Source organism: Triticum aestivum, chromosome 2D (assembly GCF_018294505.1).
Source record: "Triticum aestivum cultivar Chinese Spring chromosome 2D, IWGSC CS RefSeq v2.1, whole genome shotgun sequence".
In the NCBI taxonomy this organism is placed as follows: domain Eukaryota; kingdom Viridiplantae; phylum Streptophyta; class Magnoliopsida; order Poales; family Poaceae; genus Triticum; species Triticum aestivum.
The window spans coordinates 434,810,152-434,837,608 of NC_057799.1; positions in this window are offsets into that span (position 1 = coordinate 434,810,152).

The window sequence follows — 27,457 nt, forward strand, 5'->3', positions numbered from 1 at the left end:
CCTTCCTAGGCCTCGCCGTCGTCCACCACCCTGGTGCTCTCGGCACGGCGTGGTCAACGTGGTCAAGCAACGGCTTCCATTGGACGTGGACTGTACGTGGAGAGGCTGACAGCTGGGTCCACGACAGCAGCAAGGAAGTGCATCCTTATTACGCGGAAAATAATGATTCCTCCACCTGACAGCAGGGACCCACCGGACGGGCCACCGTATTTCGCGAAAATAACATTTGCCCCCTGACTGCTGGGACCCACCGGACAGGCCACCGTATTGCGCGAAAAAAACGTTCCCCCCGCTGTCAGCTCGGACCCACCAGAAGTGCCTCCTTATTACGCACAAAAAAATGAATACTCCCCCTGCTGGTTTGGACCCACCTTGGTGGGAGGCTGACTTGTGGGCCTACTAAGTTGATGGGGACAGAGTGCTTTGTCAACTTAGTCAATATGAACGATTCTAGCTCCAGTGACCGTACGATGTCCATCCAACGGCCGTAGTGCTTCTTCAACCTCTGGTCTTGTTGCTCCAGCCGCCCAAAGCAGCGCCGGTCGTGCCGCATGCTCCTGCCTCCCGTGGCCGGCTGTGCTGCCGTGGAGGCCTCACCGCCCCCTACTATTCCCACCGCCGGCCAGGCCCTGCGGCGACGGCAGCCTCACACCGCAGCGAACCAGTGAACCCTCGTACTCCTCTACGCGTAGGCATCCGTGTCGTCCCCTTCCTAGGCCTCGCTGTCGTCCACCGCCCTGGTGCTCTCGGCGCGGCGTGGTCAACGTGGTCAAGGAATGACTTCCATCGGACGTGGACTGTACGTGGAGAGGCTGACAGCTGGGTCCACGGCCACAGCAAGGAAGTGCCTCCTTATTACGTGCAAAATAATTATTCCTCCACCTGACAGCGGGGACCCACCAGACGGGCCACCGTATTTCGTGAAAAAAACATTTCCCCCTGACTGCTGGGACCCACTAGCTACATCTTCGCACGCAAGGAAGTGCGTCCGGGCAAAACAAAAAAAAACGATTCGCCCCCCTGACTGCTGGGACCCACTAGCTACATCTTCGCAGGCAAGGAAGTGCCTGACAGTCAGGACCCACCTGGTCGAAGCGTACGTAGCATTGTCATTCTGGTCGCGAACGTGTACACATATTGGTCGATGTAGAGGCGCGCACGTGTCATACTAGAGGCGCGCACGTAGCATGTACACGTATGTACAGTGGCCAGGGTGCAAGAAAGTAAATACGGCCACGTACGTACATATGGGCGGGGTCTCAAACGCCTACTCGCGCGTACGTACGGCCAGGGATCGTGTACATGGCTGGGTCGGAACGGAGAAACAATGTCGTCATCGTATTCATGGGGAGGCAATGGAATGCGTCGTGTTCATCGGGAGGCAACGGAATGTGTGGGAGCCAACCGGCTTGGACGGAACAGCCGATGGAAACGAGGCCTGGTGTACCGCAGAACGGAGGAAACGGCCTTTTGTTCGACCGGCCACGTTCAAAACGGTATCCTGTTCATCGAGAGGGGTCTGGCGTACCGCAAAACGGAGGAAACGGACCTCCTATGGTCGAAACGGGGGTCCTGTTGATCGGGAGGGGTGTGGCGTACCGCAAAACGGAGGAAACGGACTTGTGTTGGAGCGCTACGGTCGAAACGGGGGTCCTGTTCATCGGGAGGGGTGTGGCGTACCACAAAACGGGACTCCACGGGATACTGTTCATCTCGACTGTCGACCCCCTCCAGCCTCCACGGGCTACTGTTCATCCACCGTCGACCTCCTTCAGCCTCCACCTGCGACTGTTCATCCACGGGCTCCTGTTCATCCAGCCTCCAGCGCGCGCTACTCCACCGGCTACTGTTCAACCAGCCCTCTCCGCGGGCTCCTGTTCAACCACCCCTCCACGGGCTACTATTCATCCAGCCCTCCACCGTCTACTGTTCATCCTGCCCTCCACGGAGTGGTCCTGTTCATCCTGCCCTCCACGGGGTCCTGTTCGTCCAGCCCCAACCGGCTCGATCGATCGGGGTACTGTTCATCCAAAGGAAACACCACGGGGTCCTGTTCATCCACCCCCACCGAGAACTGTTCATCCAAACCCCCCCCCCAGCAATGCTCACTGTTCATCCAGTGGCAGCATCGATCGGCTTCAGTTAGCAGCAGTAGCGAAGGAATCGCTCGATCGGGTTCAGTTAACAGCCATCGATCGATCAGGTTCAGTTAACAGCCATCGATCGATCGCTCGGGTTCAGTAACGCGTAGCCTGTAGTGCAATCGCTCGGGTTCAGTTAGAGCCCAACGCCTTGCTCGGGTTCAGTTAGACCCCAACGCCTCGCACACACACGTGTACGTACAAGAGAAACGCGCATCGCTCGGCCCCCGACCACCCACCGTAACCGGGGAATCCCCGATATTTCCCGCGCTTTCGCTTCTACCACGGTTTTTTCCGTCATGGACGGCCCAAAGAATGTCATGCAGCTGCGTCTCCAGCACGCCCAGGACGAAAAGCCCATTTTCTGTCATGATTTTTTGTCATAGAAGTAGGACCCCACCACATCTATGATGATACTGAGTTTTGTCACGATTATCGTCATAGAACTGTCATAAGTATGACAGAAAAAAAATCGTTCAGCCCAAAATGTCACGGATGTGTCTTTTTTTAGTGTCAATGGTGAACATCTCTGTAATGATCATATCTATTGTATGATTCACGTTCGACCTTTCGGTATCCAGTGTTCCGAGGCCATGTCTGTACATGCTAGGCTCGTCAAGTTTAACCCGAGTATTCCGCATGTGCAAAACTGTCTTGCACCCGTTGTATGTGAACGTAGATTCTATCACACCTGATCATCACGTGGTGTCTCAACACGATGAACTGTCTCAATGGTGCATACTTAGGGATAACACTTATACCTTGAAATTTAGTTAAGGGATTGATAACCCACAAGTATAGGGGATCAATTGTAGCCTCTTTCGATAAGTAAGAGTGTCGAACCCAACGAGAAGCTAAAGGTAGAATAAATAATCCCTGAAGTTCTCTCGACCACCGGTACAACTCTACGCACACTTAACATTCGCTTTACCTAGAACAAGTATGAAACTAGAAGTACTTTGTTGGTTTTGTTGGATAGGTTTGCAAGAATATAAAGAGCACGTAAATAAAAACTAGGGGCTTTTTAGGTAAAGAAGCAATAAAGTTAGTATAGCGAGTGTGGAAAAGTGGTGGTAGGAGTTGCGAAATTGTCCCTAAGCAATTGACTACTTTACTGGACCGATAGCAAGTTTTATGCGGGAGAGGCCACTGCTAGCATGTCATCCCTGACTTGGAATTCTATGCACTTATGATTGGAACTATTAGGAAGCATCCGCAACTACTAACATTCATTAAGGTAAAACCCAACCATAGCATTAAGATATATTGGTCCCCCTTCAATCCCATATGCATCAATTTCTATGCTAGGTTGAAACTTCTGTCACTCTTGCCCTCCAATACATAGTCCCATCAACATACAACTAACCCTATGGTGTGATCCACGCGCGCGCTCATATGATGGGCACCAAAGGACAGCAACATAACCACAAGCAAATTAAACCAATCATAGCAATTCACCAATTACCGACAGGACAACGAAAATCTACTCAGACATCATAGGATGGCAACACATCATTGGATAATAATATGAAGCATAAAGCACCATGTTCAAGTAGAGGGTACAGCGGGTTGCGGGAGAGTGGACCACTGTAGATAGATGGGGGAAGGTGATGAAGATGTTGGTGAAGATGACGGAGGTGTTGGTGTAGATCGCCGTCACACGATGATGGCCCCGGCGGCGTTCCGGCGCCACCGGGAGAGAGGGGGAGAGGGCCCCCCTTCTTCTTCTTCTTCCTTGACCTTCTCCCTAGATGGGAGAAGGGTTTCCCCTCTGGTCCATGGCCTCCATGGCGGCGGAGGGGCGAGAGCCCCTCCGAGATTGGATCTGTCTCTCTGTCTCTCTCTGTTTCTGCGTTCCCGATTCTGGCCTTTCACCGTTTCTTATATTCCCGGAGATCCGTAACTCCGATTGGGCTGAAATTTGGACACGATTTTTATCCGGATATTGGCTTTCTTGCGGCGAAAGAAGGGCACCAACCACCTTACGGAGTGGCCACGAGGGCCCAGGACGTGCCTGACCCCCTGGGGCGCGCCCCACCCTCATGGGCCCCTCGGGCATCGTCTCACGTTGATTCCACTTCCCAAAATTCACATATATTCCAAAAAAATCTCCGTCAGTTTTTATCCCGTTTGGACTCCGTTTGATATGGATTTTCTGCGAAACAAAAAACATGCAACAAACAGGAACTGGCACTGGGCACTGGATCAATATGTTAGTCCCAAAAATAGTATAAAAAGTTGCCAAAAGTATGTAAAAGTTGTAGAATATTGGCATGGAACAATCAAAAATTATAGATACGACGGAGACGTATCAGCATCCCCAAGCTTAATTCCTTCTCGTCCTCGAGTAGGTAAATGATAAAAAAGATAATTTTTGATGTGGAATGCTACCTAGCATAATCTTGATCATGTAATCTAATCATGGCATGAATATTAAGACACGAGTGATTCAAAGCAATAGTCTATCATTTGACATTAAGACAATAATACTTCAAGCATACTAATAAAGCAATCATGTCTTTTCAAAATAACATGGCCAAAGAAAGTTATCCCTACAAAATCATATGGTCTGGCTATGCTCCATCTTCACCACACAAAATATTCAAATCATGCACAACCCGATGACAAGCCAAGCAATTGTTTCATACTTTTGATGTTCTCAAACCTTTTCAACTTTCACGCAATACATGAGCGTGAGCCATGGATATAGCACTATAGGTGGAATAGAATATGATGATGGAGGTTGTGTGGAGAAGACAAAAAAGGAGAAAGTCTCACATCAACGCGGCTAATCAACGGGCTATGGAGATGCCCATCAATTGATGTCAATGCGAGGAGTAGGGATTGCCATGCAACGGATGCACTAGAGCTATAAGTGTATGAAAGCTCAAACTGAAACTAAGTGGGTGTGCATCCAACTTGCTTGCTCATGAAGACCTAGGGCATTTGAGGAAGCCCATCGTTGGAATATACAAGCCAAGTTCTATAATGAAAATTCCCACTAGTATATGAAAGTGATAGCTCAAGAGACTCTCTATATGAAGACATGGTGCTACTCTGAAGCACAAGTGTGGTAAAAGGATAGTAACATTGTCCCTTCTCTCTTTTCTCTCATTTTTTTCTCTTCTCTCTTTTTTTAGGCTTCTTTGGCCTCTCTCTTTTTTGGGGGCTTCTTTGGCCACTTTTATTTTGATCATGGGACAATGTTCTAATAATGATGATCATCACACTTTTATTTACTTACAACTCAATATTACAACTCGATACTAGAACAAAGATATGACTCTATATGAATGCCTCTGGCGGTGTACCGGGATGTGCAATGATCTAGCGTAGCAATGACATCAAAAAATGGACAAGCCTTGAAAACATCATGGTAGCTATCTTACGATCATGCAAAGCAATATGACAATGAATGCTCAAGTCATGTATATGATGATGATGGAAGTTGCATGGCAATATATCTCGGAATGGCTATGGAAATGCCATGATAGGTAGGTATGGTGGCTGTTTTGAGGAAGATATAAGGGGGCTTATGTGTGATAGAGCGTATCATATCCCGGGGTTTGGATGCACCGGCGAAGTTTGCACCAACTCTCGAGGTGAGAAAGGGAAATGCACGGTACCGAAGAGGCTAGCAATGATGGAAGGGTGAGAGTGCGTATAATCCATGGACTCAACATTAGTCATAAAGAACTCACATACTTATTGCAAAAATCTATTAGTCATCGAAACAAAGTACTACGCGCATGCTCCTAGGGGGATAGATTGGTAGGAAAAGACCATCGCTCGTCCCCGACCGCCACTCATAAGGAAGACAATCAATAAATACCTCATGCTCCAACTTCGTTACATAACGGTTCACCATACGTGCATGCTACGGGAATCACAAACTTCAACACAAGTATTTCTACAATCCAAAACTACCCACTAGCATGACTCTAATATCACCATCTTTATATCGCAAAACTATTGCAAGGAATCAAACATATCATATTCAGTGATCTACAAGTTTTATGTAGGATTTTATGACTAACCATGTGAATGACCAATTCCTGTCATCTCTCTAAATAGATATAAGTGAAGCAAGAGAGTTTAATTCTTTCTACAAAAGATATGCCCACGCTCTAACAAATATAAGTGAAGCAAAAGAGCATTCTACAAATGGCGGTTTTCTATGTGAAGAGAAACAGGCAATCCAAACTTCAAATGATATAAGTGAAGCACATGAAGCATTCTATAAAGCCATACTCAAAAGATATAAGTGAAGTGCAATGAGCATTCTATAAATCAACCATGGACTATCTCATACCAGCATGGTGCATCAAAGAAAAGTGAAAACTAAATGCAAAAGACGCTCCAAGATTTGCACATATCACATGAACGAAACGAATCCGAAAACATACCGATACTTGTTGAAGAAAGATGGGATGCCTTCCGGGGCATCCCCAAGCTTAGACGCTTGAGTCTCCTTGAATATTTACTTGGGGTGCCTTGGGCATCCCCAAGCTTGAGCTCTTGCCTCTCCTCCTTCTCCTCATATCGAGACCTCCTCGATCCTTGATCACTTCATCCACACAAAACTCAACAGAAAGTTCGGTAAGATCCGTTAGTATAATAAAGCAAATCACTACTCTAAGTACTGTTGCAAACCAATTCATATTTTGTTTTTGCATTGTAGCTACTGTAATATAACTTTTTCCATGGCTTAATCCACTGATAGAAATCGATAGTTTCATCAAAACAAGCAAACAATGCATCAAAAACAGAATCTGTCTTAAACAGGACAGTCTGTAGTAATCTGAACATTCACCATACTTCTGGTACTCCAAAAATTCTGAAAAAATAGGAAAAATAAAAAAATTGTATAGAAGACAGTGCAAAAGTTTCAGAACCGTTTGACGTTCCAGTAAAAAAATGTAAAATCGCGCACTACAGCCAAAGTTTCTGTTTTGCACCGCACAAACCAACAAGCAATGTAAACATCCTAAAGGCAAACCTTGGCACATTATTTTTATTTTTAAACTTTATAAAAGCACACAACAGAAATAAATGACTCTCTAAAACTTCCGGGTTGTCTCCCTGGCAGCGCTTTCTTTAAAGCCATTAAGCTAGGCATATAGTGCTCAAGTAATGGATCCACCCGGATCCCAAGGTATATCAAAGCCAATTTTAATTAACAATGATTTGTGATTTAGTAGTGAGCACAAAGTAACATATATCATGCAACAACGAAGTCTAACTCTCTTCCTATGCATCGGCATGTCATAAAAGAACAATTCATGCACACATAGTAAAGGCCAATGCATAGTATAAACAGTTTCTTGCAATTTTATCATATTGGAAACATGGAGAGGCGGAGATGTAGTTCCTCTCTCATAATAATTGCAAGTAGGAGCAGCAAGCACATGCATATTATATCTATCAAAATCATCATGTGTAATACTAAAATGCAACCCATCAATATAATCCTTAATAAGGGCAAACTTCTCCGATATAGTGTAGTCGGGAGAATTCAAAAAGATAATAGGACTATCATGCGTGGGTGCAATAGCAACAATTTCATGTTTAACATAAGGAACTATAGCAAGTTCATCTCCATAAGCATAATTCATATTGGCATCTTGGCCACAAGAATAGCAAGCATCAGTTCAAAAAGGGATATTTCAAAAGAATCAACGGGATCATAACAATCATCATAGCATTCATCCTTCGGTAAATTCGAAGGGAAATTAAACAATGTATGAGTTGAAGAGTTACTCTCATTAGAAGGTGGGCATGGGTAGCTAATCCGCTCTTCCTCCTTTTGTTCTTCGCTCTCCTCATCATCTTTTTCATCCAATGAGCCCACAGTTTCATCAATTTCTTCTTCCATAGACTCCTGCAAAATATTAGTCTCTTCTTGGACAGCGGAGGAGTCCTCAATATATGGTTTAACATAGGCATTAGAAGCATAATTATCATAACAATATTTAAGTATGGCAAAATTTTCAGATTTGTAAAGAGTAGCATCATACTTTCCAATCAAAGAAGCAATTTCATAAGCACCCTTAAAAGCAACAAATTCTTCAATTTGTTGAACATCATAGTAATTATAAACACCCTTAGCATACGAAGATACGATTCCATTATCACTAAACTCACATTGGTAGGGAAGGTGTTTCTTAGGGTCTTCAGAACAACAAGTAAAATCATATATTTCACATAAATTCCAAGCATAGCATTGCAAACGATGAATTTGATCCAGTAAAAGTTTCCCTTTTTCAGATATGCGGTGTCGCACATAACAAGCATGCTCATCTAAAGATTTGCCCTCAACTAAGCTAGTTGGGGTTTCAGCACGAGCACATAGGGATCGAAGATGATCCAAGTAAAAAGCTTCAGGAGTGTGATAGATTTTGAGTGGTTCTTCAACCATTGGTGTAGTAGGTACAACTAATTTTTTTGGTATTTTGCATTTCCTACCCATAACTAAAGGTATAAAACAAGAGCACAAAATAAAAACTACTTAGTGATAAAGCAAACAAGCACACACGAGAATATTCACCTCACGCTATAACTCCCCGGCAACGGCGCCAGAAAAAGGTCTTGATAACCCACAAGTATAGAGGATCAATTGTAGCCTCTTTCGATAAGTAAGAGTGTCGAACCCAACAAGGAGCTAAAGGTAGAACAAATATTCCCTCAAGTTCTATCGACCACCGATACAACTCTACGCACGCTTAACATTCGCTTTACCTAGAACAAGTATGAAACTAGAAGTACTTTGTAGGTTTTGTTGGATTGGTTTGCAAGAATATAAAGAGCACGTAAATAAAAACTAGGGGCTTTTTAGGTAAAGAAGTAATAAATTTAGTATAGCGAGTGTGGAAAAGTGGTGGTAGGAGTTGCGGAATTGTCCCTAAGCAATTGACTACTTTACTAGACCGATAGCAAGTTTTATGCGGGAGAGGCCACTGCTAGCATGTCATCCCTAACTTGGAATTCTATGCACTTACGATTGGAACTATTAGCAAGCACCCGCAACTACTAACATTCATTAAGGTAAAACCCAACCATAGCATTAAGATATATTGGTCCCCCTTCAATCCCATATGCATCAATTTCTATGCTAGGTTGAAGCTTCTGTCACTCTTGCCCTCCAATACATAGTCCTATCAACATACAACTAACCCTATGGTGTGATCCACACGCGCGCTCATATGATGGGCACCAAAGGACAGCAACATAACCACAAACAAATTAAACCAATCATAGCAATTCACCAATTACCGACAGGACAACGAAAATCTACTCAGACATCATAGGATGGCAACACATCATTGGATAATAATATGAAGCATAAAGCACCATGTTCAAGTAGAGGGTACAGCGGGTTGCGGGAGAGTGGACCACTGTAGATAGATGGGGGAAGGTGATGAAGATGTTGGTGAAGATGACGGAGGTGTTGGTGTAGATCGCCGTCACACGATGATGGCCCCGGCGGCGTTCCGGCGCCACCGGGAGAGAGGGGGAGAGGGACCCCCTTCTTCTTCTTCTTCCTTGACCTTCTCCCTAGATGGGAGAAGGGTTTCCCCTCTGGTCCATGGCCTCCATGGCGGCGGAGGGGCGAGAGCCCCTCTGAGATTGGATCTGTCTCTCTGTCTCTCTCTGTTTCTGTGTTCCCGATTCTGGCCTTTCACCGTTTCTTATATTCCCGGAGATCCGTAACTCCAATTGGGCTGAAATTTGGACACGATTTTTTTCCGGATATTGGCTTTGTTGCGGCGAAAGAAGGGCACCAACCACCTTACGGAGTGGCCACGAGGGCCCAGGGCGCGCCTGACCCCCTGGGGCGCGCCCACACCCTCGTGGGCCCCCTCGGGCATCGTCTCACGTTGATTCCACTTCCCAAAATACACATATATTCCAAAAAAATCTCCGTCAATTTTTATCCCGTTTGGACACCGTTTGATATGGATTTTCATCGAAACAAAAAACATGCAACAAACAGGAACTGGCACTGGGCACTGGATCAGTATGTTAGTCCCAAAAATAGTATAAAAAGTTGCCAAAAGTATGTAAAAGTTGTAGAATATTGGCATGGAACAATCAAAAATTATAGATACGACGGAGACGTATCAGCATCCCCAAGCTTAATTCCTTCTCGTCCTCGAGTAGGTAAATGATAAAAAAGATAATTTTTTATGTAGAATGCTACGTAGCATAATCTTGATCATGTAATCTAATCATGGCATGAATATTAAGACACGAGTGATTCAGAGCAATAGTCTATCATTTGACTTTAAGACAATAATACTTCAAGCATACTAACCAAGCAATTATGTCTTTTCAAAATAACATGGCCAAAGAAAGTTATCCCTACAAAATCATATGGTTTGGCTATGCTCCATCTTCACCACACAAAATATACAAATCATGCACAACACCAATGACAAGCCAAGCAATTGTTTCATACTTTTGATGTGCTCAAACCTTTTCAACTTTCACGCAATACATGAGCGTGAGCCATGGATATAGCACAATAGGTGGAATAGAATATGATGATGGAGGTTGTGTGGAGAAGACAAAAAGAAAAGGACAAAAGTCTCACATCGAAGCGGCTAATCAACGGGCTATGGAGATGCCCATCAATTGATGTCAATGCGAGGAGTAGGGATTGCCATGCAACGGATGCACTAGAGCTATAAGTGTATGAAAGCTCAAACTGAAACTAAGTGGGTGTGCATCCAACTTGCTTGATCATGAAGACCTAGGGCATTTGAGGAAGCCCATCGTTGGTATATACAAGCCAAGTTCTATAATGAAAATTCCCATTAGTATATGAAAGTGATAACTCAAGAGACTCTCTATATGAAGAACATGGTGCTACTCTGAAGCACAAGTGTGGTAAAAGGATAGTAACATTGTCCCTTCTCTCTTTTCTCTCATTTTTTTCTCTTCTCTCTTTTTTAGGCTTCTTTGGCCTCTCTCTTTTTTTTGGGCGTCTTTGGCCACTTTTATTTTGATAACCTCACATGGGACAATGTTCTAATAATGATGATCATCACACTTTTATTTACTTACAACTCAATATTACAACTCGATACTAGAACAAAGATATGACACTATATGAATGCCTCTGGCGGTGTACCGGGATGTGCAATGATCTACCGTAGCAATGACATCAAAAAATGGACAAGCCATGAAAACACCATGCTAGCTATCTTACGATCATGCAAAGCAATATGACAATGAATGCTCAAGTCATGTATATGAAGATGATGGAAGTTGCATGGCAATATATCTCGGAATGGCTATGGAAATGCCATGATAGGTAGGTATTGTGGCTGTTTTGAGGAAGATATAAGGAGGCTTATGTGTGATAGAGCGTATCGTATCACGGGGTTTGGATGCACCGGCGAAGTTTGCACCAACTCTCGAGGTGAGAAAGGGCAATGCACGGTACTGAAGAGGCTAGCAATGATGGAAGGGTGAGAGTCCGTATAATCCATGGACTCAACATTAGTCATAAAGAACTCACATACTTATTGCAAAAATCTATTAGTCATCGAAACAAAGTACTACGCGCATGCTCCTAGGGAGATAGATTGGTAGGAAAAGACCATCGCTCGTCCCCGACCGCCACTCATAAGAAGACAATCAATAAATACCTCATGCTCCAACTTCGTTACATAATGGTTCACCATACGTGCATGCTACGGGAATCACAAACTTCAACACAAGTATTTCTTAAATTCAAAATTACACACTAGCATGACTCTAATATCACCATATTTATATCGCAAAACTATTGCAAGGAATCAAACATATCATATTCAGTGATCTACAAGTTTTATGTAGGATTTTATGACTAACCATCGGAATGACTAATTCCTGTCATCTCTCTAAATAGATATAAGTGAAGCAGGAGAGTTTAATTCTTTCTATAGAAGATATGTCCACGCTCTAACAAATATAAGTGAAGCAAAAGAGCATTCTACAAATGGTGGTTTTCTATGTGAAGAGGAATAGGCAATCCAAACTTCAAATGATATAAGTGAAGCACATGAAGCATTCTAAAGCCATACTCAAAAGATATAAGTGAAGTGCAAAGAGCATTCTATAAATCAACCATGAACTATCTCATACCAGCATGGTGCATCAAAGAAAAGTGAAAACTAAATGCAAAAGACGCTCCAAGATTTGCACATATCACATGAACGAAACAAAACCGAAAACATACCGATACTTGTTGAAGAAAGATGGGATGCCTTCCGGGGCATCCCCAAGCTTAGACGCTTGAGTCTCCTTGAATATTTACTTTGGTTGCCTTGGGCATCCCCAAGCTTGAGCTCTTGCCTCACCTCCTTCTCCTCATATCGAGACCTCCTCGATCCTTGATCACTTCATCCACACAAAACTCAACAGAAAGTTCGGTAAGATTCGTTAGTATAATAAACCAAATCACTACTCTAAGTACTGTTGCAACCCAACTCATATTTTGTTTTTGAATTGTAGCTACTGTAATATAACTTTTCCATGGCTTAATACACTGATAGAAATCGATAGTTTCATCAAAACAAGCAAACAATGCATCAAAAACAGAATCTGTCTTAAACAGGACAGTCTGCAGTAATCTGAACATTCACCATACTTCTGGTACACCAAAAATTCTGAAAAAAATAGGAAAAATAAAAAAAATTGTATAGCAAGACAGTGCAAGATGTTTCAGAACCGTTTGACATTCCAGTAAAAAACATAAAATCGCGCACTACAGCCAAATTTTTGTTTTGCACCGCACAAACCAACAAGCAATCTAAACATCCTAAAGGCAAACCTTGGCACATTATTTTTATTTTTAAACTTTATAAAAGCACACAACCGAAATAAATGACTCTCTAAAACTTCCGGGTTGTCTCCTGGCAGCGCTTTCTTTAAAGCCATTAAGCTAGGCATATAGTGCTCAAGTAATGGATCCACCCGGATCCCAAGGTATATCAAAGCCAATTTTAATTAACAATGATTTGTGATTTAGTAGTGAGCACAAAAGTAACATATATCATGCAACAACGAAGTCTAACTCTCTTCCTATGCATCGGCATGTCATAAAAAACAATTCATGCACACATAGTAAAGGCCAATGCATAGTATAAACAGTTTTTTGCAATTTTATCATATTGGAAACATGGAGAGGCGGAGATGTAGTTCCTCTCTCATAATAATTGAAAGTAGGAGCAGCAAGCACATGCATATTATATCTATCAAAATCATCATGCGTAGTAGTAAAACGCAACCCATCAATATAATCCTTAATAAGGGCAAACTTCTCCGATATAGTGTAGTCAGGAGAATTCAAAAAGATAATAGGACTATCATGCGTGGGTGCAATAGTAACAATTTCATGTTTAACATAAGGAACTATAGCAAGTTCATCTCCATAAGCATAATTTATATTGGCATCTTGGCCACAAGAATAGCAAGCATCAAGTTCGTCAAAAAGGGATATTTCAAAAGAATCAACGGGATCATAACAATCATCATAGCATTCATCCTTCGGTAAATTCGAAGGGAAATTAAATAATGTATGAGTTGGAGAGTTACTCTCATTAGAAGGTGGGCATGGGTAGCTAATCCGCTCTTCCTCCTTTTGTTCTTCGCTCTCCTCATCATCTTTTTCGTCCAACGAGCCCACAGTTTCATCATTATCTTCTTCCATAGACTCCTGCAAAATATTAGTCTCTTCTTGGACAACAGAGGAGTCCTCAATATATGGTTTAACATAGGCATTAGAAGCATAATTATCATAACAATATTAAAGTATGGCAAAATTTTCAGATTTGTAAAGAGTAGCATCATACTTTCCAATCAAAGAAGCAATTTCATAAGCACCCTTAAAAGCAACAAATTCTTCAGTTTGTTGAACATCATAGTAATTATAAACACCCTTAGCATACGAAGATACGATTCCATTATCACTAAACTCACATTGGTAGGGAAGGTGTTTCTTAGGGTCTTCAGAACAACAAGTAAAATCATATATTTCACATAAATTCCCAGCATAGCATTGCAAACGATGAATTTGATCCAGTAAAAGTTTCCCTTTTTCAGATATGCGGTGTCGCACATAACAAGCATGCTCATCTAAAGATTTGCCCTCAACTAAGCTAGTTGGGGTTTCAGCACGAGCACATAGGGATCGAAGATGATCCAAGTAAAAAGCTTCAGGAGTGTGATAGATTTTGAGTGGTTCTTCAACCATTGGTGTAGTAGGTACAACTATTTTTTTTGGTATTTTGCATTTCCTACCTATAACTAAAGGTATAAAACAAGAGCACAAAATAAAAACTACTTAGTGATAAAGCAAACAAGCACACACGAGAATATTCACCCCACGCTATAACTCCCCAGCAACGGCGCCAGAAAAAGGTCTTGATAACCCACAAGTATAGGGGGTCAATTGTAGCCTCTTTCGATAAGTAAGAGTGTCGAACCCAACAAGGAGCTAAAGGTAGAATAAATATTCCCTCAAGTTCTATCGACCACCGATACAACTCTACGCACGCTTAACATTCGCTTTACCTAGAACAAGTATGAAACTAGAAGTACTTTGTAGGTTTTGTTGGATTGGTTTGCAAGAATATAAAGAGCACGTAAATAAAATCTAGGGGCTTTTTAGGTAAAGAAGCAATAAAGTTGGTATAGCGAGTGTGGAAAAGTGGTGGTAGGAGTTGCGAAATTGTCCCTAAGCAATTGACTACTTTACTAGACCGATAGCAAGTTTTATGTGGGAGAGGCCACTGCTAGCATGTCATCCCTAACTTGGAATTCTATGCACTTACGATTGGAACTATTAGCAAGCACCCGCAACTACTAACATTCATTAAGGTAAAACCCAACCATAGCATTAAGATATATTGGTCCCCCTTCAATCCCGTATGCATCAATTTCTATGCTAGGTTGAAGCTTCTGTCACTCTTGCCCTCCAATACATAGTCCTATCAACATACAACTAACCCGATGGTGTGATCCACGCGCGCGCTCATATGATGAGCACCAAAGGACAGCAACATAACCACAAGCAAATTAAACAAATCATAGCAATTCACCAATTACCGATAGGACAACGAAAATCTACCCAGACATCATAGGATGGAAACACATCATTGGATAATAATATGAAGCATAAAGCACCATGTTCAAGTAGAGGGTACAGCGGATTGCGGGAGAGTGGACCTACTACCTCTTGAGCACTGCGTTGGTTTTCCCTTGAAGAGGAAAGGGTGATGCAGCAAAGTAGCATAAGTATTTCCCTCAGTTTTTGAGAACCAAGGTATCAATCCAGTAGGAGGCTACGCGCGAGTCCCTCGCACCTACACAAACAAATAAATCCTCGCAACCAACGCGATAAGGGCTTGTCAATCCCTACACGGTCACTTACGAGAGTGAGATCTGATAGATATGATAGGATAATATTTTTGGTATTTTTGTGATAAAGATGCAAAGTAAAGTAAACAAAACTAAAGGCAACGGAAATAACTAAGTGTTGGAAGATTAATATGATGGAAGATAGACCCGGGGGGCATAGGTTTCACTAGTGGCTTCTCTCAGGAGCATAAGTATTTTATGGTGGATGAACAAATTACTGTTGAGCAATTGACAGAATTGAGCATAGTTATGAGAATATATAGGTATGATCATGTATATAGGCATCACGTCCAAGACAAGTAGACCGACTCCTGCCTGCATCTACTACTATTACTCCACACATCGACCGCTATCCAACATGCATCTAGAGTATTAAGTTCATAAGAACAGAGTAACGCTTTAAGCAAGATGACATGATGTAGAGGGATAAATTCATGCAATATGATAAAAAAACCATCTTATTATCCTCGATGGCAACAATACAATACATGCCTTGCTGCCCCTACTGTCACTGGGAAAGGACACCGCAAGATTGAACCCAAAGCTAAGCACTTCTCCCATTGCAAGAAAGATCAATCTAGTAGGCCAAACCAAACTGATAATTCGAGGAGACTTGCAAAGATAACCAATCATACATAAAAGAATTCAGAAGATTCAAATATTGTTCATAGATAAACTTGATCATAAACCCACAATTCATCGGTATCAACAAACACACCGCAAAAGAAGATTGCATCGAATAGATCTCCACGAGAGAGGGGGAGAACATTGTATTCAGATCCAAAAAGAGAGAAGAAGCCATCTAGCTAATAACTATAGACCCGAAGGTCTGAGGTAAACTACTCACACTTCATCGGAGAGGCTATGCTGTTGATGTAGAAGCCCTCCGTGATCGATGCCCCCTCCGGCGGAGCTCCGGAACAGGCCCCAAGATGGGATCTCGTAGGTACAGAAGGTTGCGGCGGTGGAATTAGGTTTTTGGCTCCGTATCTGATCATTTGGGGGTACGGAGGTATATATAGGAGGAAGGAGTACGTCGGTGGAGCAATGTGGGGCCCACGAGGGTGGAGGGCGCTCTTGGGGGGGTAGGCGCGCCCCCCTACCTCGTGGCTTCCTGCTTGATTTCCTGACGTAGGGTCCAAGTCCTCTGGATCATATTCGTTCCGAAAATCACGTTCCCGAAGGTTTCATTCTGTTTGGACTCCGTTTGATATTAATTTTTCTGCGAAACTCTGAAATAGACAAAAAACAGCAATTCTGGGCTGGGCCTCCGGTTAATAGGTTAGTCCCAAAAATAATATAAAAGTGAATAATAAAGCCCAATAATGTCCAAAACAAAATATAATATAGCATGGAGCAATCAAAAATTATAGATACGTTGGAGACGTATCAAGCATCCCCAAGCTTAATTCCTGCTCATCCTCGAGTAGGTAAATGATAAAAACAGAATTTTTGATGCGGAATGCTACTTGGCATAATTTCAATGTAATTCTTCTTAATTGTTGTATGAATATTCAGATCCGAAAGATTCAAGACAAAATTTCAATATTGGCATAAAAATAATAATACTTCAAGCATAGTAACTAAGCAATTATGTCTTCTCAAAATAACATGGCCAAAGAAAGTTATCCCTACAAAATCATATAGTCTAGCTATGCTCTATCTTCACCACACAAAATATTTAAATCATGCACAACCCCGATGACAAGCCAAGCAATTGTTTCATACTTTTGACGTTCTCAAACTTTTTCAATCGTCACGCAATACATGAGCGTGAGCCATGGAAATAGCACTATATGTGGAATAGAATGGTGGTTGTGGAGACGACAAAAAGGAGAAGATAGTCTCACATCAACTAGGCGTATCAACGGGCTATGGAGATGCCCATCAATAGATATTAATGTGAGTGAGTAGGGATTGCCATGCAACGGATGCACTAGAGCTATAAGTATATGGAAGCTCAACAAAAGAAACTAAGTGGGTGTGCATCCAACTCGCTTGCTCACGAAGACCTAGGGCATTTTGAGGAAGCCCATCATTGGAATATACAAGCCAAGTTCTATAATGAAAAATTCCCACTAGTATATGAAAGTGATATCATAGGAGACTCTCTATCATGAAGATCATGGTGCTACTTTCAAGCACAAGTGTGGTAAAAGGATAGTAACATTGTCCCTTCTCTCTTTTTCTCTCATTCATTTTTTTTATTTGGGCCTTTTCTTCCTTTTTTATGGCCTCTTTTTTTTCGTCCGGAGTCTCATCCCGACTTGTGGGGGAATCATAGTCTCCATCATCCTTTCCTCACTTGGGACAATGCTCTAAAAATTATGATCATCACACTTTTATTTACTTAAAACTCAATAGTTACAACTCGATATTAGAACAAAATATGACTCTATATGAATGCCTCTGGCGGTGTACCGGGATATGCAATGAATCAAGAGTTACATGTATGAAAGAATTATGAACGGTGGCTTTGCCACAAATACAATGTCAACTACATGATCATGCAAAGCAATATGACAATGATGGAGCGTGTCATAATAATCGAAACTGTGGTAAGTTGCATGGCAATATATCTCGGAATGGCTATGGAAATGCCATGATAGGTAGGTATGGTGGCTGTTTTGAGGAATGTATATGGTGGGTGTATGATACCGGCGAAAAGTGCGCGGTATTAGAGAGGCTAGCAATGGTGGAAGGAAGAAGGGTGCGTATAATCCATGGACTCAACATTAGTCATAAAGAACTCATATACTTATTGCAAAAATCTACAAGTTATCAAAGCAAAGTATTATGCGCATGCTCCTAGGGGGATAGATTGGTAGGAAAAGACCATCGCTCGTCCCCGACCGCCACTCATAAGGAAGACAATCAATAAATAAATCATGCTCCGACTTCATCACATAGCGGTTCACCATACGTGCATGCTACGGGAATCACAAACTTTAACACAAGTATTTCTCAAATTCAGAACTACTCAACTAGCATGACTCTAATATCACCATCTACATATCTCAAAACAATTATCAAGCATCAAACTTCTCATAGTATTCAACACACTCATAAGAATTTTTCTTTTACTAATCTTGTATGGCTATTATTGTTAAAGCAAACTACCATGCTGTTTAAGACTCTCAAAAATAATCTAAGTGAAGCATGAGAGAACAATAGTTTCTATAAAACAAATCCACCACCGTGCTCTAAAAGATATAAGTGAAGTACTAGAGCAAAAACTATATAACTCAAAAGATATAAGTGAAGCACATAGAGTATTCAAATAATTTCCGAATCATCTGTGTCTCTCTCAAAAGGTGTGTACAGCAAGGATGATTGGGCTAAACTAACAAACAAAGACTCAAATAATACAAGACGCTTCAAGCAAAACACATATCATGTGGTGAATAAAAATATAGCTCCAAGTAAAGTTACCGATGGAAGTAGACGAAAGAGGGGATGCCTTCCGGGGCATCCCCAAGCTTTGGCTTTTAGGTGTCCTTAGATTATCTTGGGGGTGCCATGGGCATCCCCAAGCTTAGGATCTTGCCACTCCTTGTTCCATAATATAATCCATCAAATCTTTCACCCAAAACTTGAAAACTTCACAACACAAAACTCAGCAGAAAATATCGTGAGCTCCGTTAGCGAAAGAAAACAAAAGACCACTTCAAGGTACTATAATTAACTCATTCTTTATTTATATTGGTGTTAAACCTACTGTATTACAACTTCTCTATGGTTTATAAACTATTTTACTATCCATAGATTCATCAAAATAAGCAAACAACACACGAAAAACAGAATCTGTCAAAAACAGAACAGTCTGTAGTAATCTGTAACTAACACAAACTTCTGGAACTCCAAAAAATCATCCAAAATAGGAAGACATAGACAATTTGTTTATTGGTCAGAAGCAATTGGAATCAATATTTTACCACGTTCTGGTGATTTTTAACAATTGTTTTCGTGAACAGAAAGTTTCTGGAATTTTCTGCAAGATCAAATAACTATCATCCAAGAAGATCCTATAGGTTTAACTTGGCACAAACACTAATTAAAACATAAAAACACATCTAACCAGAGGCTAGAACAAGTATTTAGTCCTAAACAGAAGCAAAAGGCAAAAAAACTAAAAATAAAATTGGGTTGCCTCCCAACAAGCGCTATCGTTTAACGCCCCTAGCTAAGCATAAAGCAAGGATAGATCTAGGTATTGCCATCTTTGGTAGGCAATTATTCAATAAGACATCTATCATCCTTTAGAGTTTCTTTATTTTTATTAATTATCAAGCTTTTAGGAACAAGATCGAAAAATTCATTTGTAGCAAATGGTTCCTTAATGATAGCAAAAAGATTGGGATGAATACTTATAGATTTAAGATCCGCAGTTTCCTTACTAGAGGATTCACCCTTATTTTTAGGAACATACATAAGCTTGGCAATTTTACTTAGAGGACTTGGAGTATTCTTTATGGAGGAAAAAGCGGTTCCCAAGTTGGTAATGATACCCTCAAGTTTATCGATTCTAGTGGAATCTTGATTTATTCTTTCATTAACTATGGGTTCCTTCTCCTTAATATTTTTCTAAGTGACTCCTACCTTAGATCCATATTGGGTAATTTGGTTGTGGATCTTTTTATCCATATTTTCAATTAACTCTACGGTAGCAACTTTATTTTCAATAATTTCAAGTCTTTGCATTACATGCTCCAAAGTTAACATAGTTCCATTAACCAAGAGAGGTGGTGAGCCAAATAAATCTATCATAGCATTATAAGAGTCAAAAGTATGGCTACCCAAGAAATTCCCTCCGGTAATGGTATCAAGAATATATCTATACCAAGGATTAGCACCTACATAAAAATTGCGGAGAAGAACGGAAGTAGATTGCTTCCTGGTAGATCTATTTTGAGCATTGCAAATTCTATACCAAGAATCTTTTAGATTTTCTCCCTCCTTTGTTTAAAATTGAGAACGTCATTTTTGGGAGACAACGGAGAAGATAAAGGACTAGCCATGACGACAAGGCAAGCAAAAGAAAAATAGGCGAACGAAAAAGAGAGAGCGAATAAAACGGCAAGGGTGAAGTGGGGGAGAGGAAAACGAGAGGCAAATGGCAAATAATGTAATGCGGGAGATAAGGGTTTGTGATGGGTACTTGGTATGTTGACTTTTGCGTAGACCTCCCCGGCAACGGCAACAGAAATCCTTCTTGCTACCTCTTGAGCACTGCGTTAGTTTTCCCTTGAAGAGGAAAGGGTGATGCAGCAAAGTAGCGTAAGTATTTCCCTCAGTTTTTGAGAACCAAGGTATCAATCCAGTAGGAGCTACGCGCGAGTCCCTCGCACCTACACAAACAAATAAATCCTCGCAACCAACGCGATATGGGGTTGTCAATCCCTACACGGTCACTTACGAGAGTGAGATCTGATAGATATGATAGGATAATATTTTTGGTATTTTTGTGATAAAGATGCAAAGTAAAGTAAACAAAACTAAAGGCAACGGAAATAACTAAGTGTTGGAAGATTAATATGATGGAAGATAGACCCGGGGGGCATAGGTTTCACTAGTGGCTTCTCTCAGGAGCATAAGTATTTTACGGTGGATGAACAAATTACTGTTGAGCAATTGACAGAATTGAGCATAGTTATGAGAATATCTAGGTATGATCATGTATATAGGCATCACGTCCGAGACAAGTAGACCGACTCCTGCCTGCATCTACTACTATTACTCCACACATCGACCGCTATCCAGCATGCATCTAGAGTATTAAGTTCATAAGAACAGAGTAACGCTTTAAGCAAGATGACATGATGTAGAGGGATAAATTCATGCAATATGATAAAAACCCCATCTTATTATCCTCAATGGCAACAATACAATACGTGCCTTGCTGCCCCTACTGTCACTGGGAAAGTACACCGCAAGATTGAACCCAAAGCTAAGCACTTCTCCCATTGCAAGAAAGATCAATCTAGTAGGCCAAACCAAACTGATAATTCGAAGAGACTTGCAAAGATAACCAATCATACATAAAAGAATTCAGAAGATTCAAATATTGTTCATAGATAAACTTGATCATAAACCCACAATTCATCGGTCTCAACAAACACACCGCAAAAGAAGATTGCATCGAATAGATCTCCACGAGAGAGGGGGAGAACATTGTATTCAGATCCAAAAAGAGACAAGAAGCCATCTAGCTAATAACTATGGACCCGAAGGTCTGAGGTAAACTACTCACACTTCATCGGAGAGGCTATGCTGTTGATGTAGAAGCCCTCCGTGATCGATGCCCCCTCCGGCGGAGCTCCGGAACAGGCCCCAAGATGGGATCTCGTAGGTACAGAAGGTTGCGGCGGTGGAATTAGGTTTTTGGCTCCGTATCTGATCGTTTGGGGGTACGTAGGTATATATAGGAGGAAGGAGTACGTCGGTGGAGCAATGTGGGGCCCACGAGGGTGGAGGGCGCGCCTGGGGGGTAGGCGCGCCCCCTACCTCGTGGCTTCCTGCTTGATTTCTTGACGTAGGGTCCAAGTCCTCTGGATCATGTTCGTTCCGAAAATCACGTTCCCGAAGGTTTCATTCCGTTTGGACTCTGTTTGATATTCTTTTTCTGCGAAAGTCTGAAATAGGCAAAAAAACAGCAATTCTGGGCTGCGCCTCCTGTTAATAGGTTAGTCCCAAAAATAATATAAAAGTCTATAATAAAGCCCAATAATGTCCAAAACAAAAGATAATATAGCATGGAGCAATCAAAAATTATAGATACGTTGGAGACGTATCAGGACCGCTGTAGATAGATGGGGGGAGGTGATGAAGATGTTGGTGAAGATGACAGAGGTGTTGGTGTAGATCGTCGTCACACGACGATGGCCCCGGCGGCGTTCCGGCGCCACCGAGAGAGGGGGAGAGGGCCCCCCTTCTTCTTCTTCTTCTTCTTCCTTGACCTTCTCCCTAGATGGGAGAAGGGTTTCCTCTCTGGTCCATGGCCTCCATGGTGGCAGAGGGGCGAGAGCCCCTCAGAGATTGGATCTGTCTCTCTGTCTCTCTCTATTTATGTGTTCCCGATTCTGGCCTTTCACCGTTTCTTATATTCCCGGAGATCCCTAACTCCGATTGGGCTGAAATGTGGACACAGTTTTTATCCGGATATTGGCTTTCTTGCGGCGAAATAAGGGCACCAACCGCCTTACGGAGTGGCCACGAGGGCCCATGGCGCGCCTGACCCCCTAGGGCGCGCCCTCACCCTCTTGGGCCCCTCGGGCATCGTCTCGCGTTGATTCCACTTCCCAAAATTCACATATATTCCAAAAAAATCTCCGTCAGGTTTTATTCGGTTTGGACTCCGTTTGATATGGATTTTCTGCGAAACAAAAACATGCAACAAATAGGAACTGGCACTGGGCACTGGATCAATATGTTAGTCCCAAAAATAGTATAAAAACTTGCCAAACGTATGTAAAAGTTGTAGAATATTGGCATGGAACAATCAAAAATTAGAGATACGACGGAGATCTATCAGGGACAATAATTTTTTATGCACACGCAACGATCTAAATGGAGATGCATAGTAACGAGGGGGAGAGTGTGTCTACGTACCCTCGTAGACTATAAGCGGAAGCATTTCACAACGCGGTTGATGTAGTCGAACTTTCTTCGCGCTCCACCGATCGAGTACCGAACGTACGGCACCTCTGAGTTCTGCACACGTTCAGCTCGGTGGCGTCCCTTGCCTTCTTGATCTAGCAAGACGTTGAGGTAGTAGATGAGTTTCGTCAGCACGACAGCGTGGTGACGGTGATCATGAAGTGATCTCCGCAGGGCTTCGCCTAAGCACTACGAAAATATGACCGAGGTAGTAAACGATGGAGGAGGGCGCTGCACACGGCTATGCAATTGTCTGGGGTGTGCTAGGCGCCCCCCTCCTCATATATATAGGTGGCAGGGAGGGAGGAGTAGCCACAAAAGGCACCCAAGTAGGAGGAATCCTACTTGGAGTCCCTCCTGATAACCCACAAGTATAGGGGATCAATTGTAGCCTCTTTCGATAAGTAAGAGTGTCGAACCCAACGAGGAGCTAAAGGTGTTGGGGAACGCAGTATTTCAAAAAATTTGCCTACGGTTACGCAAGATCTATCTAGGAGAAGCATAGCAACAAGCGGGGAGAGTGTGTCCACGTACCATCATAGACCGAAAGCGGAAGCGTTAATTAACGTGGTTGATGTAGTCGAACGTCTTCGGGATCCAACCGATCAAGTACCAAACACACGGCACCTCCGCGATCTGCACACGTTCAGCTCGGTGACGTCCCTCGTACTCTTGATCCAGCTGAGGCCGAGGGAGAGTTTCGTCAGCACGACGGCGTGATGACGGTGATGATGAAGTTACCGACGCAGGGCTTCGCCTAAGCACTACAACGATATGACCGAGGTGGAAATCTGTGGAGGGGGGCACCGCACACGGCTAAACAATCAACTTGTGTGTCTATGCGGTGCTCCCTCCCCCATATATAAAGGAGTGGAGGAGGAGGGCCGGCCCTCTCTATGGCGCGCCCCAAGGGGGATTCCTACTCCTAGGAGGAGTAGGTTTCCCCCCTTTCCCTAGTTGGAGTAGGAGAAGAAGGAAGAGGGAGAAGGAGAGAAGGAAAGGGGGGCCGCCCCCCAACCCCTAGTCCAATTCGGTTTGGGCTTGGGGGGTGCGCGCCTCCACATGGCTGCTGCCTCCTCTCTTCCACTGGGCCCATGAAGGCCCATTAACCCCCCGGGGGGTTCCGGTAACCGCCTGGTACTCCGCAAAATGCCCGACCTCATTTGAAACCTTTCCGGTGTCCAAACATAGCCTTCCAATATATCAATCTTTATGTCTCGACCATTTCGAGACTCCTCGTCATGTCTGTGATCACATCCGGGACTCCGAACTACCTTCGGTACATCAAAACACATAAACTCATTATACCGATCGTCATCGAACGTTAAGCGTGCGGACCCTAGGGGTTCGAGAACTATGTAGACATGACCGAGACTCACTTCCGGTCAATAACCAATAGCGGAACCTAGATGCTCATATTGGTTCCTACATATTCTACGAAGATCTTTATCGGTCAGACCGCATAACGATATACGTTGTTCCCTTTGTCATCGGTATATTACTTGCCCGAGATTCGATCGTCGGTATCATCATACCTAGTTCAATCTCGTCACCGGCATATAGTCTTCACAATAAACATTCGAACGAAGATGAACGAATGAATTCCGTAGTAAATCATCACACTTCCATAAGTTGAGAAGCCACTTGAAAAAGATGTGGAATGAACATATGAATTCGAAGAAACTCGAATACCACAATACAAAATAGAACAAAGTATTGGCTTGCAGAATAAGCCGGAACAAACATATGATAGATATTTCGTCCGAAGTTTTCGTGGTGGGGCCCACACGGGCTCAATCATACAGCACCATCATGTACAAGACTGTGCACATGACATACGAAGCGTCCCCGAGTCGGCAAAGCCATGGACTCTTTAAGACACAACGAGACCACTGTAAAATCAACCGTATACAGGCGGACCACTAGACGTCGAACCCCAATCTCATATCATGCGTCTGTCGGAAAGATATCCTAAGGCTACTAGAATTCCCACTTATAAACTCCCGAAACTTTCTGGTTATGCAATCTGGTGTAGGGGATACAGGGGACACAAATATATATCACCCAAACTAGCAATCCCTAGATCCAGTTGTATCCATCCATCAACACATAACCAAGAAATCTTCGGAAATCGTTTACCTCAACCTTCGAAAAACATCCGTTATACAAGTTATGGCAATACTCCCGAACTCCCACCCCAGTACTGGGTGGCGTCGAGGTGATCTCACCAACAACTGCATAAAAGAGATTTTGATGTCAGCGAAACTCAGGTATTCCAGAACTGCAACGATAAAATTGTGACGACAACACCTCGGAGCTCAACTCCCCGGGACACTGCCACAACCCCTAAATGACAGGAGGCACCAAGAACAATGTTCTCGTCACAAATCAATCGGAACGATTCCAAGATACCCGCGTGATCCTAAAAGTTTTTTGTGAAATTTGAGGAGAGAGTAGTCAAAATTTCTACGTCAGGAGACCTCACCAGAGCGACGAAGGGACTGAGGAGTAAAAAGAATCCTACTCTCCGATATATATAATCCTAAGACTCAAAACATTTTTGTTCTAGACTCAACAACGCCAGCGATTCGATCAAGCAGGGGGCTCCTAAGTCGGGGAAGGCTCTGATTACCAACTTGTAACGCCCACGATGCGGCTATATCTCCCACGTGTCGAGGCACGACTTAGAGGCATAACCGCATAGTGGTTTTGTTCGCAAGAAGGGTCATCTTCACACAATCCCATGTAATGAACAAGAATGGGATAAAGAGTTGGCTTACAATCGCCACTTCACACAATACATAAATATCATTCATACATCATCCAAAATACAATCATACAGACCGACTACGGTCAAAATCCAGATGAAAATAAGACAACCCCAAATGCTAGATCCCCGATCGTCCCAACTGGGCTCCACTACTGATCATCAGGAAAAGACACATAGTAACGACCACGTTCCTCGTCGAACTCCCACTTGAGATCGACGCCATCGTCTGCACTGGCATCGTCGGCACCTGCAACTGTTTTGGTGGAATCTGTGAGTCACGGGGACTCAGCAATCTCACACCCGCGAGATCAAGACTATTTAAGCTTATAGGACAAGGATGGTGCAAAGAGGTGGAGCTGCAGCGGCAAAAGCATATATGGTGGCTAACTTGCGCAAATGAGAGCGAGAAGAGAAGCAACGGAACGGACGTCATCTAGCAATGACCAAGAAGAGGTCCTGAACACCTACTTACGTCATACATAACACAGACCGTGTTCACTTCCCGGACTCCGCCGAGAAGAGACCATCACGGCTACACACGCACTTGGTGTATTTTAATTGGGTCAAGTGACAAGTTATCTACAACCGGACATTAACAAATTCCCATCTGCCTCATAACCGCGGGCACGGCTTTCGAAAGATAATACCCTGCAGGGGTGTCCCAACTTAGCCCATCATAAGCTCTCACGGTCAACGAAGGATAAACCTTCTCCCGGAAAGACCCGATCAGTCTCGGAATCCCGGTTTACAAGACATCTCGACAATGGTAAAACAAGACCAGCAAAGCCGCCCGAATGTGCCGACAAATCCCGATAGGAGCTGCACATATCTCGTTCTCAGGGCACACCGGATGAACACTACGTACAGCTAAAACCAATCCTCGAGTTTCCCCAAGGTGGCGCTGCAAGTGGCTCTAGTTTGGACCAGCACTCAGAGGAACACTGGCCCGGGGGTTTAAAATAAAGATGACCCTCGGGCTCTAGAAAACCCGGGGGAAAAAGGTATAGGTCGCAAATGGTAAAACCAAGGTTGGGCCTTGCTGGAGGAGTTTTATTCAAGGCGAACTGTCAAGGGGGTCCCATAAATCACCCGACCGCGTAAGGAACGCAAACTCAAGGAACATAATCCCGGTATAACAGTAACTAGGGCGGCAAGAGTGGAACAAAACACCAGGCATAAGGCCGAGCCTTCCACCCTTTACCAAAATATATAGATGCATTAATTAAATAAGAGATATTGTGATATCCCAACATATCCATGTTCCGACATGGAACAAACTTCAACTTCACCTGCAACTAGCAACGCTATAAGAGGGGCTGAGCAAAAGCGGTAACATAGCCAAACAACGGTTTGCTAGGAAAGGATGGTTAGGGCTGACATGGCTAAAATAGGAGACATGATATAGCAAGTGATAGGTAGCGAGCATGGCAATAGAGCGAACAACTAGCATAGCAAAGATAGAAGTGATTTCGAGGGGTGGTCA